We start from the raw sequence: 18,881 nt of genomic DNA on the forward strand, positions 1-18,881 counted from the left end.
CCCTTGTTTGCCCACTATAGTAAATCCATACTTGGGCCGAGATGTGAGGCCCAACTTACTTGTGTTAAAAATAAGGATTTCCATATGTTTGGGATAATGGGCTACTCATTAGGCCCACCACAATGAGTGAACCCATGACCTTTATCATTGGGCCCTAACCTTGCTTAAGGGCCCACCAGGTTGCCTATGTATTGGGCTCAGTGTATGGCCCACTAGGCCATGGATTGCTTCGGCCTCGGGCCTTATTTCATGCTCGAGTAGTGGCGGGCTACCTCTTGGAAACTAGTTAAGGTTGAATGTCCTCCTGGGTGATTCTAAGGTAGGCTCATGGGTTTCTCTATGGATGGTTAAACGCCCATCATAGACCTTGGGCCGTTTATTTGAGGTTAAATATGGATGTATGTGGAGCCTACCTCAACGTGTGTTGGTCTAGGCCATTTAAGCCTTGGATCGCCCGATCATGGAAGCACTCCCTGCCTTGGGTTGCTGCTGGACTCACAATCCAGTAACAGACCCACTTGATCTTTTCATGATATATACATACTCTCCATCTGGTAGGGTCCCCTAGTTAGTATAGTTGGTCTTCATGAGATTATTTTCACATAGTTAACTACTTTCTGGATCTTAGCAGGCCTAGGAAGTTAAACGAGCCAAAAGTTTATAAAGGGCCTTAGATGTACAATTTTATGGTTAAGACTTTATTTGGCTGTGGGGCCCACCATATTGAGAACTTGTGTACGTGTTATATGCTTATGTTTTCTTATAATCTTTGGGCTCAATCAGTGCATTCTTTTGGGTCACCTTTAGTGATCACATGAGGACCCCATCTTAGATTAGATTTTTAGGACATCCCTTAGGCCCAGAGTGGGTTGGGACGTCCTAGCTTGGCCCAACCATACATTGGGCTGACTTCCACCATTTTGATGGACTTGTGGGCTGAGGTAAGGATAGTATTGGGCTCTTGGTTGCCCACTTAAATTGCTAGTTATTGGGCTGAGGCAGTGGGGCCTATTTCATCTGTATATTGTGCACGCAGATTGCCCACCAAGTCAAACTTAATGTATGGATACTATGGCCATTGGAAATTGAGCCTTAGGCCTTAATTTCCCTCTTGGGGCCCATGTTGTTAAAGGTGGTATTATATCCTTTTCTCATGGCCTATTATGAGAGATATATGTATGTGGTTACCTGTGTTCTTATCTTGAATGTAGGGCCTTAGGTCTTGTATCCATATAGTTCGTGGTTGAGATGCCTCTTGGGGAATAGTGATTAAATGTCCCCATTATGGACCCCTCTAGGCCTAATTGTATCTAAATGTGATTAGATGCTCATCTTAAACACTTGCTAGACTCACTTCTGTGTTACTTAGACACATAGTTGTATGCTTAGTCTCGTGGGCTACCCCAGGTAAATGGGCCCCCACTAGAGGTAGGATTCCTTATGGATATTGTCTAAATACCTAGTCTTGGTCCCTTCTTGGATAGGAGGAGTGTACTATTTTGTATATCGCCGCATGATGCGTCTAGACCCATCTTCATGGCCCATGTGTATCATTGTATGCTTGGATGACACTGTGTGTGTGGTTATGATTGTGCCATTGGGCATTGCATGTTGCCTTCCCAAGGGACGTAGTATTCCCTCTTGAGCATGTTGGATGCTTGGAATTGATGCATAGTTGATTGTGTGATTCATGCATCTGGCATTGTATAACATATGAGCATTATCACCCTTGCTTCATCAGGGTTGTAGCCTCTACAGATACATCATGGATGGCCATGTTTGGACATTGAAATTATTAATTGAGCATACCGAGTGCATAGGATGCCCATGGGTGAAATTTCTAAAACTTTCATGGTACCAAGGATCTGCTTCAACCCCGTGACCGGGTGGAATATATAAGCGCACGAGGGCTTTATACCGTTAGGTCGTGACTCTCACTGTCATGTAGTCAGTTAGATAGGGGTATGGCCTTACTTGCCTGATGTAAGAGGGCATTACTAGGCTGAGTTTGACCAGCTCGTGAATGGGTTCGCTACCGTCAGACCTTGCTGGTGATTAGTTGTTCACAGGCAGGTAGTGAGGTCTCTTACGCTCGTTTGACTGTGCGGGGTCTGTAGAGCGGCAGTTATCTAACAGTGTAATGGAACCCGGTGATTTTCCTATGATTGAAAATATACTTGACTTACGGTTTGGTTATGAGCACTAGCATTACTTGCATGCATTAGTATTGGCTGTGTAAGCCCCTTCATGCATTGCCTTAGTATGGCATCCAGTACTCATTGCATTGTATTCATGATAAGCCTTGGTAAGGCTAGTGATATTCATTGAGCATGTTTCCCTTCTTGCATTTTCTACTATTCTTCTGTGCACCATTGTTACACACTTTCACCACCCTCTGAGTTTTCTATAAGCTTATGTACGATTGATGCGTGCATGAGATCCTAGGCAGGCGTTGCAGTGGCAGAGTTTGGATTAGAGTTGAGCTTCACGATCCAGTGTTATAGACTTCCTTTCTTTCTTCTATTATCTTATGTATGTCCTTTTGGACCTTATGTAAACTTGTAAAAGTTCAAATTCACAGTGGATTTTGTGATGTGTGCCTTTGTTATTCTCAGATTTACTTACTATGATCTTGGGTATACTCGTATTGAAAATGGTTATATTGTTATGAAAATCCTCCTTGTAAGATCCCAGGATTGGAACCTGCATCAGGAGCTGAGAATGGGGTACTACGGAGGCTGTTGCGGCCAGAACCGGCCATCGAGTTCCTTGTGAATCTAGCTACCGAGTCTGGGGTGTGACAGCCATAGCTCAAGTGGGGCCCAAAGGAGTCCGATTCTTGCAACTCCTAACCTCTTCCTTAACGAATCCCTCACCCACAATCGGAAGAACCCCTCTTCACCGATTGGGTAGGTAATCCCTCATTTTTCTTGAAACCCCCTTGTGTTGAAAAGGGATTTACATGGAATTCTAAATGCAAATGTTTTACCCTAGGGAGTCCGGCCAATCGATCCCAAATCCGATCACTCTTAGGTAGTTTCTCAAGAACTCAATGATCCATAGGTGTGGACTATTATTCTTAGGTAGCCTAGCACCAATTTTAATATGAATCTAATAGTTTTGCTTGTTGGGTGATGTATTTAGGTAATCTAGAGAAACCTAGACAAGACTTTATACCTTAGGTCCTCCCCAAATCAATATGGAATGATTATGGAATGTTTGATGTTTCTCAACATGATTGGGTATGCATTTGATGATAGCTTGCACATTCCTTCCTTGATTCTTGTATGATGTTTCCTATTAACATGTTGGATGCATTAACCCTTGTGTATTTATTTTGTACTTTGAGATATATGAAATGCTTGGCTTCCTCATTAACCCACACAACACATGCACCTTTATTTCTTAATATTGTTAGCATTTGCATTGTAGAAAAATCTAAACTTTTATGTTTGGAAATATGAATGTATGATATCGCTTGTGTTAGTAGATAAACTCTGATTGTTGAAGTGTTATTGAATACCATTAAATCCTTAGGTTGGTCAGGAAATTGAGGAGAGTGAAGGTGGTCCCATTGGTAGGACTATCTTGAGGCTAAGCCCGTGGATTTGGGCGGGTGTGAATGGGTGACAGTAGTTGGACTACATGGGTCGCTTGCACTCGATATCGTTCATCATGTACTCACCTGGACTCGTACAGTCTAGTCCACGTACTGACCGACCTTGTTTGTTAACCCCGTTTGCTCACACCTGTATGAAACTTAGAACACCCTTCAACCATTGAAGTTCATTGATAACCAATTGAAGCCGATCCATTGACTCAAGAGCCAGTCATGGTGGAATGAGATACTATGTCAGAGCTGTCAGCCTACGTTGAAGTGACGAGCCTCCCCGTAGTAACCGCGAGCGAAACCTCTGCTCAACACTCCCCATGTTCTTGAAGTCGAGGATGGAGAACTCTATAGGATCAAGGATCATGGGGTCTTGGCCTCACACGTTGGGGGCTTTGGCCTCGCAACCAGTTTAGAGAATTGACATCGTGAGGTATACTAGTTTCCCCAATCTACTGTTTGAATGGACTTAATTAAAAACTCAGCTAACACGATCATGACTGCATCGCATTAGTTAGGTTGGGGACTCAGCAGTTGAGGTCGCAATGAGGGTGGTTTGTTATACGCGATCGTTAGATGGAGTCGTTCGAGGGAGTATTGTTGTGAGGGCATGCATTATATCATTTTGTCATGCACCTGCATTAACAAGATTAGTTAGGTGTTTATGAATGTTTGCCTTTCATTAAATTCATAATATAATTGATGTTTGTTACAACTTAAGACTAATAACACCCACTGAGTTGATCACTCACTCTCACTTTGGGATAGTATTTTAAAACACCAACCAGACTCTCTAGTAGTTGTAGGTGACGCAAAATACGAGGAACATGGCGGCGCGAGTCTGGATGAGGAGGATGAGTTGTCCTATTTCTAGTTGATAGGCGGCTCGCCCTAGTTTTGCGGGCGGACTTGGATCGCTAAGTAGGGGACTTGGCGAATCATTCTTTTGGACATACCATTTGTTGTACTTTTGTTGGGCAAAGCCTTATGTGACCCATAGTTATAATTTTTGGACTTGTAAATATTTAGTCTTTTCCATTGCAGTAGACTAGCTGTGAATTGTGATTCATGTTTCAAGTAATTCCATGCTGCGCATTTAAACCTGATGAATCATAAGACAATAAATTGATTATAAGTGATACCCGGGAACTTGGGAGTCGAGTGTATGCACAACCCTTTCAGGGCGTTACAGATTTTCTGTTGCTGGATTTTACTCATGGACATAATAATCATGTTATCAAAAATCATGTTTTGCTGATCTATTGTACATGTATAGATGATAGTTTGATCAATGTATAGATGATAGTTATGAATTTTGAAGGATTGTTATGAAAATAGACTGCATGCCTTGGAATCTAGTTATGAAAATTTGTGTTTTTTAGTACATGTGTAGATGATAGTTCTATCAATGTATAGATGCAAGCTGTTTAATTTTGCAATGTTCTTCTGAGAATAGACTGTTCTCCTTGGAATCTAGTTATGAATTTTTCATATTTAAAGTACATGTATATATAATAGTTTGATCAATGTATAGATGATAGTTATGAATTATTATTATTATTATTATTATTTTGTTCTTCTGAGAATAGATTGTTCTCCTTGGAATCCAGTTATGATTTTTTCATGCCAAAAGTACATGTATAGATGATAGTTTGATCAATATCATCTTCTTTTTTTTTTGTTTATATCTATCCATGCATTTTTGTTTTGATAAAATAAATGACTGGAAATCAGGTTCTTTGGAATTTCTGACATCAGATTGTGTTTGACAATTGTGAATATCTTTGAACCTGTATCATTTGGTTTTTGTTTGGGTTGCATAAAGTGGAGATTTTTAGACTGTTCTTCTGAGAATGATTTATTTGGAAATTAAAATGAAAATTTAGTCATTGTTCTTCTAAGAATAGACTGTTCTTCTGGAATTTTACATAAAATGGAGATGTATAGATGATAGTATGATCAATGTATACATGACAGTTAGGAAATTTTCTCTTCATTTAGGAATAGACTGTTCTCCTTGGAATCCAGTTATGAATTTTTCATGCCTAAAGTACATGTATAGATGAACGTTTGATCAATGTCATCTTTATATATATATATATATATATATATATATATATATATATATATATATATATATATATATATATATATATATCTGATGCATTGTTATTTTGATAAAACAAATGACTAGAAATCAGGTTCTGTGGAATTTCTGGGATCACATTGTGTTCGACAATTGTGAATATCTTTGAACCTGTATCATTTAGTTTTTGTTTGGGTTGCAGAAAGTGGAGATTTTTAGACCGTTCTTCTAAAAATGATTTATTTGAAAATTGAAATGGATATTTAGTCAATGTTCTTCTGATAGACTGTTCTTTTGGAATTTCATATAAAGTAGAAATGTATACATGATAGTATGATCAAGGTATACATGACAGTTATGAATTTTTCTCTTCATATGGGAATAGACTGTTCTCTTTGGAATCAAGTTATGAATTTTTCATTTGGTTAATGTACATGTATAGATGATAGTTTGATCAATGTATAGATGATAGTTATCAATGTTCTTTCTGTTCATGTTGAAAATAGACCGTTATCATTGAAATCTAGTTATGAATTTTTCTACTCTTGTATACATGTATAGATGATAGTTTGGTAATTAAAGTGGAGATTTAGTCACTGTTCTTCTTAGAATAGATTGTTCATCTGGATTGTTACATACAGTGGATATTTCTGGACTATTTGTAATAAATTGTTCTTATGAGAAATTCTATTCACCTAGTTGGAGTGTTACATTGGTATATCTCACATGAATTTTCTGTTGTTGGTTTTCTTAGAATCCAGGTTCTTGGTGTAATGTATGCCCATAAATTTCACTCTGTTTCACATTCAGTTTAGACTATTGATTTGCATCAGAATCCTGTTATCTCTGGGATCTGTTTTCCAAATCTGGATCCACTTTTGAGGGCTGTAGTGTTTCTTAGAATGTTTTTCAATATGGATTCTAGCTTTAATATACTATGGAATTTTAAGACATATTGGGTTTGACAAATATGATCATCTTTCAACTTGTATCATTTGGGTTTTCTTTGGGTTGCAGAAAGTATATATTTGGTGTAATATTCTCCTGATAATGATTTAATTGCAAGTAGTTTTGGAGATTTGTAGACTGTCCTTGTTTCAATAGACTGTTGTTTTGGATTGTTACATAAAGTGGATATATCTGGACCATTTGCAATAGACTGTTCTTCTAAGAAGTTCAATTTACTAAGTTGGAGTGTTATATTGGTATATCTCAGATGGATTTTTTCTTGTTGGTTTTCTTTGACATCCAGTTATGAATGTTACTGATTTAAAGTACATGTATAGATGATAGTTTGATCAAATGCTATCTTCATTTGTTGATATCTATCCATGCTTTTTTGTGATAAATCAAATGAGAGGAAATCAGGTACTTGGTGTAATGTATGCCCATAAATTTCCATCCGTTTCACATTCAGTTTACACCATGGATTTGCATCAGAATCTTGTTATCTCAACTCTTGTTTTCCAAAACTGGAGCTAGTTTTGAGGGCTGATGTGTTTCTTAGTATGTTTTTTAATATGGATTCTAACTTTGATAGACTATTGAATTTTAAGACATATTGGGTTTGACAAATCTGATTATCTTTCAATATATATCATTTGCAATGTTCATCTCTAGAGAGGTAGTCATGGATATGAATTACGAATCCTCTTTTCTGCTATGTTTCTTTAGTGTATTGTTTTTTTCCCTTGAATTCTTATTGTTCTTTCTATTTTTTTTTGGGTTCTTCTTCATGTTCTGAGTTTCCGTTTAATGTACATGTGTATGTTCTTTGTTATTTTTTTTCTTATTGATGAGATTTCAGTGACTGTGGTTTTCTATTTATTCATAGTAAAATCTCACTATTATAGATATGTGCTTGCGTTTCTTGTAGCATAAAGCTCTAGATGAATAGTCTTCCTTTTTCCTTATTTGCTTATTTTAGTCATTTTTCTTGTTTTTCTAATTTTTTGCTGAGAAGCACATTGTTTTAGATGTTCTTTATTGTTACAATTTTCTTTCTTTTGTTTTTTTTTTTTTGTTTTTTTTTTTCCTATAAGTCTTTTCCTTTTACTGTTTTAATTGATTCTATGATATCTTTTTCTTTTTTGATCAAGTCCTAACTGGTAGATACTCATTTCGTGGTTTCTTTTTTTTTTCTCCTTCTTGTTTTAGGCAAAGCATTATTATCATGAGTTCAGCCTTTGTCGCTGTGTGGATAAACTTAAATTTTTTCCCTCCCCATTCTCTTCAACTTGAAATAAATATTTGGTTTTTCAATCTCTGCCTTCTATTGTAATATAGAGATTTTTCACAAATCCTTACCTTGTATTTTGTCTTCATTGAAATTCTTACCCTTTTTACTTTTTCCTGGAATATGTATCTTATGAATTTCTCATTTCGCAGCATGGTTGCTTTTCCTTTAAGAGGTAAGTTTCTACTCTTCTGTTCATATAGGAAAACACAAATTTGCTTTATTGTTTGGTTGGCGACAAGATATTTGTGAAATGTACTTGATTCCATAGCTAGGATTAGCGATGAATACTTCCATTTCCACATTTGATGTGTTGCTGCCAATCAGATGATGTTTACGAAATTATTCCAGGACAACTGGTTGATATCATTCCAGAATATGCATGTCAGCATGTGCATGTAATCCATTCATAAGTTACATGAAAAATATGCTTTCAATTATTAGGACAATTGGTTGATCTCCTTCCATCATGTAACATGGAATTGCTTGTTTCCTGGTATGTATCAAGTTACGGGCTTGTTTTAGTTTACTTTCTTGTGCTTCAATTCATTTTAGTCCCATATAACCAACACTATCAAATAAAATTTTATGCCATGTATCTTTTTTTTTTAAACCCCCAAACAATTTTCCTTTTGTTATGTTTGGATTTTCAATTTAAATCTTTAGCTTCAGACTTTCTTGAAGAGATTCTATCTTGATTGCTGATCTTGAAAAAAATTGTGGGATCTGAACTTTTTAACATATAATCATAGTTGAACTTATCCCACCATTTAAGACTTATTTGTCTTTCTAGAATAGGTTGAATTGTCCAGAGTAGAGGAGAGTTTGATTTTAAATTCTTCAATTTTTTGTCGAAGAAGAGATGAAAGGACTTCAGATGTTCCAAAAACCTTCCCACGTAAGAAAACTCGACTTATAACGAGAGTCAAATTGAAGGAACGATTGAGTGTTTAAATTGATGGTAATTTTCTAAGCTTGTAGAGTTGGTCTATTCCCCATTTCATGGGAGAAATACTATTAAATATTGTGAATTTGAGTATACGAACCTGATAGTGTTGGTTATCAGTTGGCGATGGAGAGTGAAGATTCGGGAGAAGATACAACTAGTGTCATAGTTGCTCGGGCGATGATGGCTTGTGTGGTGGCTGTCGGGGAATATTGTCGTCAATACATGTTCAAACAACTGGTTCGTCATGGAGATGATGAGCGAATCAGGTTCATCAACTCTATCATTAGGGCCAATGACCGGGATTGTGTCATGCAACTTAGGATGAATTGAGAGACATTCTTCGAATTATGTACCTAGCTACGCGAGAAGACAATGCTGCGTGAGTTTTGAAGAATAGTTAGTTGTTTTCACACATTGGGGCACAATGTTCGGAATCACGTCATTGGTCATAGATTCATTCGATCGTGTGAAATAGTGAGTCGCTACTTTCATCATGTACTAAATGCAATTGTATCTTTGTACCCCATTTTCGTTAAACAGGCCAGACTAGCGACTCCCTTTGAGATTCAGACAAACGTAAATTGGGCTACTTACTTTCAGGTATTAATTATGGTGGGTCAGATTTCTATACATGTATTTTTCACTTCCCTTTATTCACACCTTTCTCTGATGCATCCGGGATTGCGTCGGGGCAATTGATAGTACACACATTCCAGCTCATGTGCCCGCCGGTGACCATGCGAGCTTCCACAATCGAAAGGGGGTACTCTCCCAAAACATATTGGTACCGTGTTCATTTGATATGAATTTCATATGCATGTTGGCCGGTTGGGAGGGTTCTGCTTCGGATGCGAGGGTCTTACACAATGCATTGAGTCGATCAGATGATCCCTTGCTTGTCTCACATGGTACTGGTTATCTGTTAAGAGATTGCCAATCTATTTCATCTACTTGAATTATTTGATTGTTTACTTAATGGACTTTAATTCAAATGTGTAGGAAAATATTATGTTGTCGATGCCGGATATGCACATCCACCTGATTTTATGGCTCCATACCGGGGCATTCGATACCACTTACAAGAGTATCGAACTGGGAGAGCGCCTACCAACATGAAGGAGTTGTTTAATTACTGACATGCACAGTTGCACAATGCAATTGAGCATTGTTTTGGTGTTATGAAAGGCAAATTCTCCATCTTGAAGACCGTCATGCAGTATGAATTCCACACACAGGTCCAAATGTGATAGCCTGCTGTGTCTTACATAATTTCATACGTACCAGACAGGAATCTCAAGAAGAGATGGAATACGCTGGAATATCTGTTGCTGATGGGGAGAGTAACCCAATGCCTCACGAGGTATTAACGAACGATGAGCGACAATAGTTATTGCGAGCATCTTAGCGTGAAAAGGATGCTTGGATTCACATGCGCGATGATATTACAACCAGAATATGGGCGGATGCATAGTAGAGTAGTAGGAGTAGATAATTGCTCGTTATATGTTTAATTTCCATGACTTGCTGTTATTTACTTTCACAAAATGTTACGTACCTGACAATGCAATTGTGATCTTCCAACTTCTTACTAGATAGATTCATCATATGGAGATACCAGATGATGATTTTGCTAGTCCTTTTGAAATAATTGTCATTCTTATGATTATGGTTGACATTTGCAAATCATCATTTATACTTGATATTCATGTGGTATGCAGACAGGATGTCTAATGATCCATCGATACCAATACAGTCACCAGTCAAGACACCAATGGTGCCCACACGATTTCCCCATGCGCGAAGACGGTGAAATCCCTAGTCAAGCCTGCGTCCTGAGCCCTAAAAATAAAATGGACTCCTGATATGGATTAGGTTATGATCAACATATTTCTGGAACAAGTTGCATTAGGATGCAAGGTCAATAATGGTTTCAAACGTGAGACGTACCAATTTGCCGTCGAAGCCGCGATAAAGCATACTAATATAGTCCTTAAGTAGCAGAATGTGTCGAACTGACTAAGGTATTACAAGAGGGAGTACACTGCAGTGAAGGATATGCTGGCGACTAGCGGGTTTGGATGGGACAGTGAGCAGATGGTGGTGATAACTCCTGATGAAGTCTGGGAGGAATATCTTAAGGTATGATTTTTGAAATATAAAGTGGAGATATTTGTATCAGTATTTACTTCTTTCTGTACTTACAAATGCTCAATGTACGGCTACAGTCTCACCCGCGTGCTGAAAGACTCCATGAAAAACGGATTAAGAGAATGGATGATCTTGCAGTTATCGTCGGTTCGGACCAGGCGACAAGACGTTATGTGCAAGGCAGTAGGAGTATAATCACATTAACATCATCATCTCGTCTTCAACGAGAACTCAATGATGCATGGAAAGAGCCAGATGATGATATCGACGATACAATTGACCTCTCAGATGATTTTGTCATAGACTCCACAAGGACCATCCCATTTTCACCAGACAGTCGATGGGACAATGCGGCTCACGTAGCACTCCCACTCACACAGCTGATTCTGATGCTACTCGAAGTGGGAGCGCAACAAGGAAATGATCGCACCCTACTTGTTCCTGTGAAGTACTCAGGGCCTCTCTACAGACCGTTGTTGACTCAATGTTGAAATTCGGCCTCGACAAGTCAGTGAATCGCACTTCCAAAGTACTTGATGTACTAGAAGAGGTCCAGGGCCTAACTAACTCAGAGTTTATTGAGGTTGGTCAGCTCTTGAGTAAGGACAAGGGGCTGACATCATTCTTTGTGAGTCTACGACCTGAGCACCGAGTTGAGTGGTTGAAGAAAATACTCCATAGCCACTTTGGTGATCGAGGTGTCGGATCCATCTGAGGATTTAAAATCTTTGGTTATGTTTTCTTGGTTGTTGGTTGTTAGCATGTAATTACTTTGATATACTTGATTTTCTAGATTTTTTTATTTTTTTTGCACTGACTTTTATGGTGGTATATACGTAGTATATACCAATATGACTTATGCGATGGTGACAACTTTTATGTAATTAACATCTTTCATATGGTCTCACATGCATGCATTAGTAAGTTTATTTTCTTAAGACAGATAAGACCACATAATCCGCTTGCTTGGAAGGGTACATACTTACAACTAGATTTTGTTTTCATTTAGTAAGTTTATTTGTACTTTACAATTTTATCGGTAGGACAATACTGCATGTAAACTTCGTTTGTGAATTTCTATTCCAAAACACGAATCTCGTGCCAATTACGTCCATGTCATTGCAAATGGGAAAGGAGAAGTATTATATTGTCTTGGTGGGACGTAGGCCTGGAATATACATGACATGGGACGACACTCGGTTGGAGGTGAAGGGCTTCAGTGGAGCGAGACACCACGTATTCGGGAACTGGAAAGAAGTAATTGCATGCTAGGACGGTCACTTCAGTAAGGCATGTGCACCGTCGAGACCTTGCACGGAATCTCATGCAGTTTAGGTTGCCGCATTTTCTGATTAGCTGGACATCCACCATTCTTTGTCTTCGTTCATCTGACAGACGATGCAGACGGCACAAGCGACGCAGGCCATGGTTTCCAGGGTCGTGTTGACTGATGATCTTCCCCCATCAGATGAAGAAAGATTCTGTGCTCTTCTAGTTCGCGTCGGTGTCCTTTTTCTTGCCATCCTTGTTATTTTTAATTCTAGCCCAACACGGATGACCGTAACTCTTTATATGTCACTTGTTTCTTTTTCTCTCTTTTTCCAGCACAACTTATGTTTGACATTGTCTTTTGTTTCTCATGGTTTCATATATCTCTTTTTTAGACTGCCCTATATTTTTTGGGATCTATCTGTATCACACCACTGTCACATGATGTGGTCCATGCAGATACGTGGACATGTTCCATGGTGATAGTGACATTTATTGAATTAACTAATATTAACAGCGCTGATGAGACATACATCAGTGGGCCCCACACAATGATATAACCCAAACAGGCTATGGGCATGTCAAAGTTAGTGACAGGACTTGCTACTCCCATTGACACCAGGCAATGGCTGGTGGTCGGTGCTCCGTGGGCCCCACCACAATATATGTGTTTCATCCATGACGTCTGTCTTATTTTGCACATCATTATACAATGTGATTTTAAAAATTAGGTATATTTAAAAATCATGTGGACCACATTATAGGAAACTGTGTTGAATGAGGGTCAACCTTTAAAAACACTAGTGGGGTCCACATGCAGTTTTTGATCTTTGATATCTGTGTTTTATATCTCCATCTAGGCTTGTATGGCCTAATGAACAGATTTGATGTGAAATTATCTGGTAAAATAATGGGCTTATTGCTATATCTTAATGTGGTGTGGTCCACCTGAGATATATAGCCCTCTAATTTTTAGGACCATGGTGTAAAATGATATGTCAAAATGGATGAACAGCATGGATGAAACATTTACATCATGGTGTGGCGCAGAGAGCATAGACCACCAGCCACAGAGTTGATGGCAGGGGGAGTATGCAATCCGTTTCCTAGCGTGAAACGGTTATAACCGTCATATCCAAAAAAACGTTAGCACCAAGTATATAAATCCCATGCCCGGACAAACACCATTAGGCTTGCATTCCCAAGAGCCGTCCACCCGTCTAAACATGCAACTAGCTGGGCCGATGGATATAGCATTCTAGTGGGATTGCATGTAATCCACTGACGCACCCATTTATGACCTTGAAAGCCGTGCAATCCACCCTAGTACAATCCACTCCCATCTAATCCGCCCGTCCAAACACGCCCTTGTTACTGGTATGTGATTTCATTTCCTTTTTATTTGTTTTATTTTTAAATTTTATATGTTGTAATTTATAAATGGGTTTTTAGTTGCGGTGGAGTTTGCAAATGGGAATGTGTTTATTCTTGAAATTTGGTAGGGCAAGGTTGAAATTTACTAGATTTTTTTGGTTACATGGATATTTGTAGACGGGTGCGTAGTTCGGGCGGAAATTGCAAAATGGGTATTTGCTTTTTCTTGAAATCTGTGCTTCTTTGGATAGCCGATGGTTGAATTCAGGTAGGGTGCTTTTTTTTTCTTTTGTTCGTATATAGAAAACCCAAAAACTCAACTTGATGTCAAGCCGGGTCTGGTTGAGTCAAAGGCTTAACAAGACTCGACTCGATATTTAACAAATTATAATTAGAAGTATTGTTGAGGGTCAAATATTGCATATCAAACCCCAGTTGTTGCCTGGATTTACGAACATGGTACTGCTTAACGGTCTATTTTAATTGTGTTTGTGATGCAAGGAGAATTGACGAGCATGGATTGAAAAGGGTGTTAAAGGTATGGATTTGACACTCTTGCATCACCAAGGCAGTGGACGGGACTCCATGGGACCAAGATTGAGGATTTACACACCAGAGATCAGAGAAATTCCAGCCACTCACTTCAAACAGGCCTGAAAGACGTCCATAATACAAGATCACAGGGTTCCCACCATCTGATCGGCTCCAAACTTTATATATGGCCTGATGATCATGAACTAACCGTACACGTCAAATTTCAGCCATTGGATCCCTCTGGAAGTGGCCCAACGGACAGATCAGCCCATAAATCAGTGATTTGGGGCCCGCCTGGTATCTAAAAATGCTTCAATTTTGTTCTCAACGCCTTTAATGGAGTGACACAGCAAATGGACGGAGCAGATGTGTCACGAACATCACAGTGGACCCTACATATACAGTGCGTGTACATAGTGTACACGCACCGGCCGTGCACCGGACGGTCAGCACGCTCAAAGATGCGCTGACCCGTCTTCTTCTTCCGTAGCAACAGCGGACGGACGCTGTCCGTCCGTTTTTCATTAGTGGACCCCACTCTCTCCCCAGAACATTGATCTGGACCGTACATTCATTCCATAGGATGGCCAAAACTAACTCCTAGGTGGCAGAACTGCAGAAGAAAGCGTGGATCGGATTCCAATCATCCAAACAGAGGTCGGACGGTCGTATGATCAATCACATAGGCCACACCGAATACAAGCAGAAACTAGTCATTTCCTATTGATTTTTCGTCATGAATCCAGTGGGCGGACTGGATTTCACTGCTGATGCTGACCATGGGCCCACCGATCTTCGTAGCGCAAGGATCGTGGGCAGGCTCTGCGTCAGTAAAAACCGGCCGTAGTGGGCCACTGTGCGATCAAGGAGATGATTGGATCCCAACGGTGCCAAAAACTTGTTCACTTCCCAAGTATAGGGTTGTGATGTAGTAATAAACTCGGTAAGACCGATGTCGAATCCCAAGGGACTGATACCTGTACGTTATCTGAAGCTAAGTAGAACTAGAACTAGACTAAGATGTAATCTAAATCAAATAGAATTTAAGAAATAATTGTGGAATAATTATCTAAAACTTAAACAATTTAGGGAAGGGAAACTGGGGATTCAGAGGATCCACTTTTAGAGATCAGGGAGATCTTATGCCATCACCATGAAAATTAAACTGAACTTCTTTTAATATAGTTTTAAAGAGATGAAGGGTATATGAATTAGAATGGATTCCATCATCAAACCATGCCCAGGAGGCAAAGTAAACAACAGAATTAAACTAATTACCAACCACTCAACAATGCATGAAGGTTAAGAAGGATACTGTCATCTAACCATGCCCATGAGACGATGGTGAACAACAGGGCTTCTTTTAGCCTTTGGCCACAGTTTTTTAGCTTCAGTTGAAAAAATGGAGGCTAAATGTGCCTTTTAGCCTCGGTTGCTAAGGAACTAAGGCTAAAAGTTCATCTTTTGCCTCAGTTGCATAGGAACCAAGGTGAAAAGTCTACCTTTTAGCCTTAGTTGCATAGGAACTGAGGCGAAAAGTCTACCTTTTAGCCTCAGTGCCATAGGAAGCGAGGTGAAAAGTCTACCTTTTAGCCTCAGTTGCATAGGAACTGAGGCGAAAAGTCTACATGTTAGCCTCAGTTGCATAGGAACCAAGGCGAAAGGTCTACTTTTTAGCCTCAGTTGCATAAGAACCGAGGCGAAAGGTCTGCATTCTAGCCTCAATTGTATAGGAACCGAGGCGAAAGGTCTACTTTTTAGCCTCAGTTGCATAGGAACCGAAGCGAAAGGTCTACTTTTTAGCCTCAGTTACATAACAACCGAGGCGAAAGGTCTACATTCTAGCCTCAGTTGCATAGGAACCGAGGCGAAAGGTCTACTTTTTAGCCTCAGTTGCATAGGAACTGAGGCGAAAGGTCTACTTTTTAACCTCAGTTCCATACGAACTGAGGCGAAAGCTCTAATTTTTAGCCTTTGTTCTATAGGAACCGAGGCGAAAGGTCTACTTTTTAGCCTCAGTTGCATAGGAACCGAGGCGAAAGGTCTACATTCTAGCCTCAATTGCATAGGAACCACGCGAAAGGTCTACTTTTTAGCCTTAGTTGCATAGGAACCGGGGCGAAAGGTCTACTTTTTAGCCTTAATTGCATAGGAACCGAGGCGAAAGGTTAACTTTTTAGCCTCATTTACATAGGAACCGAGGCGAAAGGTCTACATTCTAGCCTCAGTTGCATAGGAACCGAGGCGAAAGGTCTACTTTTTAGCCTCAGTTGCATAGGAACCGAGGCGAAAGGTTTACTTTTTAACCTCAGTTCCATACAAACCAAAGCGAAAGGTCTAATTTTTAGCCTTAGTTGCATAGGAACCGAGGCCAAAAGTCTACATTTTAACCTCAGTTGTATAAGAACCAAGGCGAAAGGTCTAATTTTCAATGAATGGGCCCTGTTCCGTCTGGACATTGCTCCGTCTGATCTAATTGAAACCACCCATTTCATGATCAAATAATGAATGGGCCATGTTCCAAAAATCACAGTGTAGCAACAAAAAGAAAAAATAAAATAAAATACTATTGAGTTCTTCTTATTGTGCATGCACCAACTCAGATATATCAACCAAAAATCTGCAGTTGAACCGGACCATCTCAATCATCAGGTGAGCCACAACCAGCAGTTAAAATGGATAATATAGAAAATACTACCAACGGTCCAGATTTAGCATACATTTATCTCATACGCGATTACTAGACCTGCCTAACTCTAGGCCAAGGAACATACATGGAGGGGCCCACGTGATATACGGCCTTGATGTTTCACACAGATGTGAAGTTGGCACGTGCAGGAAGTGGAGGAATAAGATGCGGATATATGGCGAGTAGTAGTAGCATTTCTCTAGAATGGTTGATAGATTTTAGTATCAAAATGGATGGCTAGAAATAAAGTTTGTCGGTCCTTCCAAGCCGTCCAGATGGAAAGCTTGGATCTCAAACAGGCCCGGCTCAACCGGAGAGCCGGCCTAATCCGATTCTTAAATAGGCCCGGCTCAACCGGAGAGCCGGCCTAATCCGATTTTCAGAAGCCTAATAAGTAATTAGTGTGTGGCGCTATAAAAGAAAATTCTTAAAATCCCTCTCTCTCAACAGAGCTCTCTTCTTAAAATCCCTCAGCTCCGAAAGGAAATTCTGTCCTCCACACCAGCGATCTCTTCGCCGATTTTAAGTACTCATTCTCTCTTTTTATCTACTAATTTCTCAACTGAAATCCTCTCGAAAATCAAAAATCGGGGCAGAAATCTCTCATTTTCGTGCGTTTTCCCCATTTGGCCATTCAAAATCCAATTTCCACGTTTTTTGGTTCGATTTGAGGAGTTTTTTTTTTGTTGATTTCACTGAAACTTGCTCAGGAAGTGGAAAATCCTATCATTTCTAGCTCATTTGCTAGATTTGAGCAGTTTCTGTATTGTAATATCAGCGTTTAGAGTTTGGTGTTCGATCTGAGAGCAAAACCTTATTCTCTACTGCGAAATCTGCTCCTCCATTGTCAATTTCCGTGCAGGCTAGCTAAACAAGGGGCATATACACCAATTGCAGCTCCTCACCGAACCGAACCCTTGCTCTTCTCTCTATCTTCTCTAATATTTCTCTTGTCTTCGTCAGATCTACCGTCTCTCTCTCTCTCTCTCTCTCTCTCTCTCTCTCTCTCTCTCTCTCTGATCATTAGATCCTCAAAAGACAGTGAGCTTTTTTCTAATTTTTTTCCACTTATGGTTTTTTTTCCTCAATTTTTAGTGCTTAATCTATTTTAATATGAATCTAGCTTATGTCTCTCGATTCTGAGAGATTTCGTTGGATTTTGATCCGATTCTTCCTGATAGATCTGTTTTCCTTTCAGATCTCATTGTTTGGAGCTTTGCTTTTTTATTTTTGTTTTGAGCTGATGATGCATATTTCCTTCCTTTTCGATTTTTTTTCTCAGTTTGATTATTCATTTGAAGAAGTTACTTAGATTTACAGTTGGCATTATTTGAGGACAAAGGAAGGGTTTTAACTTGCAATCAGGTGAGCTTCCCCCTCTCATTTCTCCAAAATTTTCCCCTTAGGGTTTGGTTTTTGTAATTTTTTCTTAATTTCTGGTGCTTGATCTGTTTTGATCTTGATCCAACTTATGTCTCTTTATTCTTAGAGATTTCATTGGATTTTATTTCGATTCTTGTTGATTTAAGTTGTAATTTAGGTTTTTGTATTTTGATTTTAGAGATTTATCTTTGATTTATGTAATATCATGTATTTGAAATACATTTTGAGATTTCATTGGATTTTCTGTTTCTTTTGGTGATTTGAAATACATGAACCTGCAATAAAACATAGATTCTTAGGAACCTTCAATTGCTTCTTATCTACTAGTAGTACATGTGACTTTGATCTCTTGTTAGAAATTATCTCTGCTCATGCTTCCCTGCTATCAAAACTGTTGCCAATTCACAACTTAATCCATGTGGGAAGACATTTGCTGAATTTTCTCTTCCTACGCTTTGTCCTGCAACTTGTTTCAGTGCAACACCATCTCGTTTATACCAAACCAACAACTTGGAACACATGAGCTCCTGTTCATATTTTAATGGGCTGTCTTGTAATCTTCTGATTGCCATAATCCACGTATGGGCGACGGTCCACTTAGAT

The 18,881-nt window shown here is 39.2% G+C and overlaps 1 long non-coding RNA gene across 1 annotated transcript; it reads left to right on the plus strand.

The window, feature by feature from the left end:
• Positions 1 to 17,371: 17,371 nt before the first annotated feature.
• LOC131251982 (uncharacterized) lies at positions 17,372 to 18,881 on the plus strand. Its single transcript, XR_009174084.1, has 3 exons — positions 17,372 to 17,421; positions 17,758 to 18,260; positions 18,755 to 18,881. It is a non-coding gene; the product is annotated as an uncharacterized LOC131251982 (long non-coding RNA).

This window comes from Magnolia sinica, chromosome 7 (genome assembly GCF_029962835.1).
Source record: "Magnolia sinica isolate HGM2019 chromosome 7, MsV1, whole genome shotgun sequence".
Taxonomy (NCBI): Eukaryota; Viridiplantae; Streptophyta; class Magnoliopsida; order Magnoliales; family Magnoliaceae; genus Magnolia; species Magnolia sinica.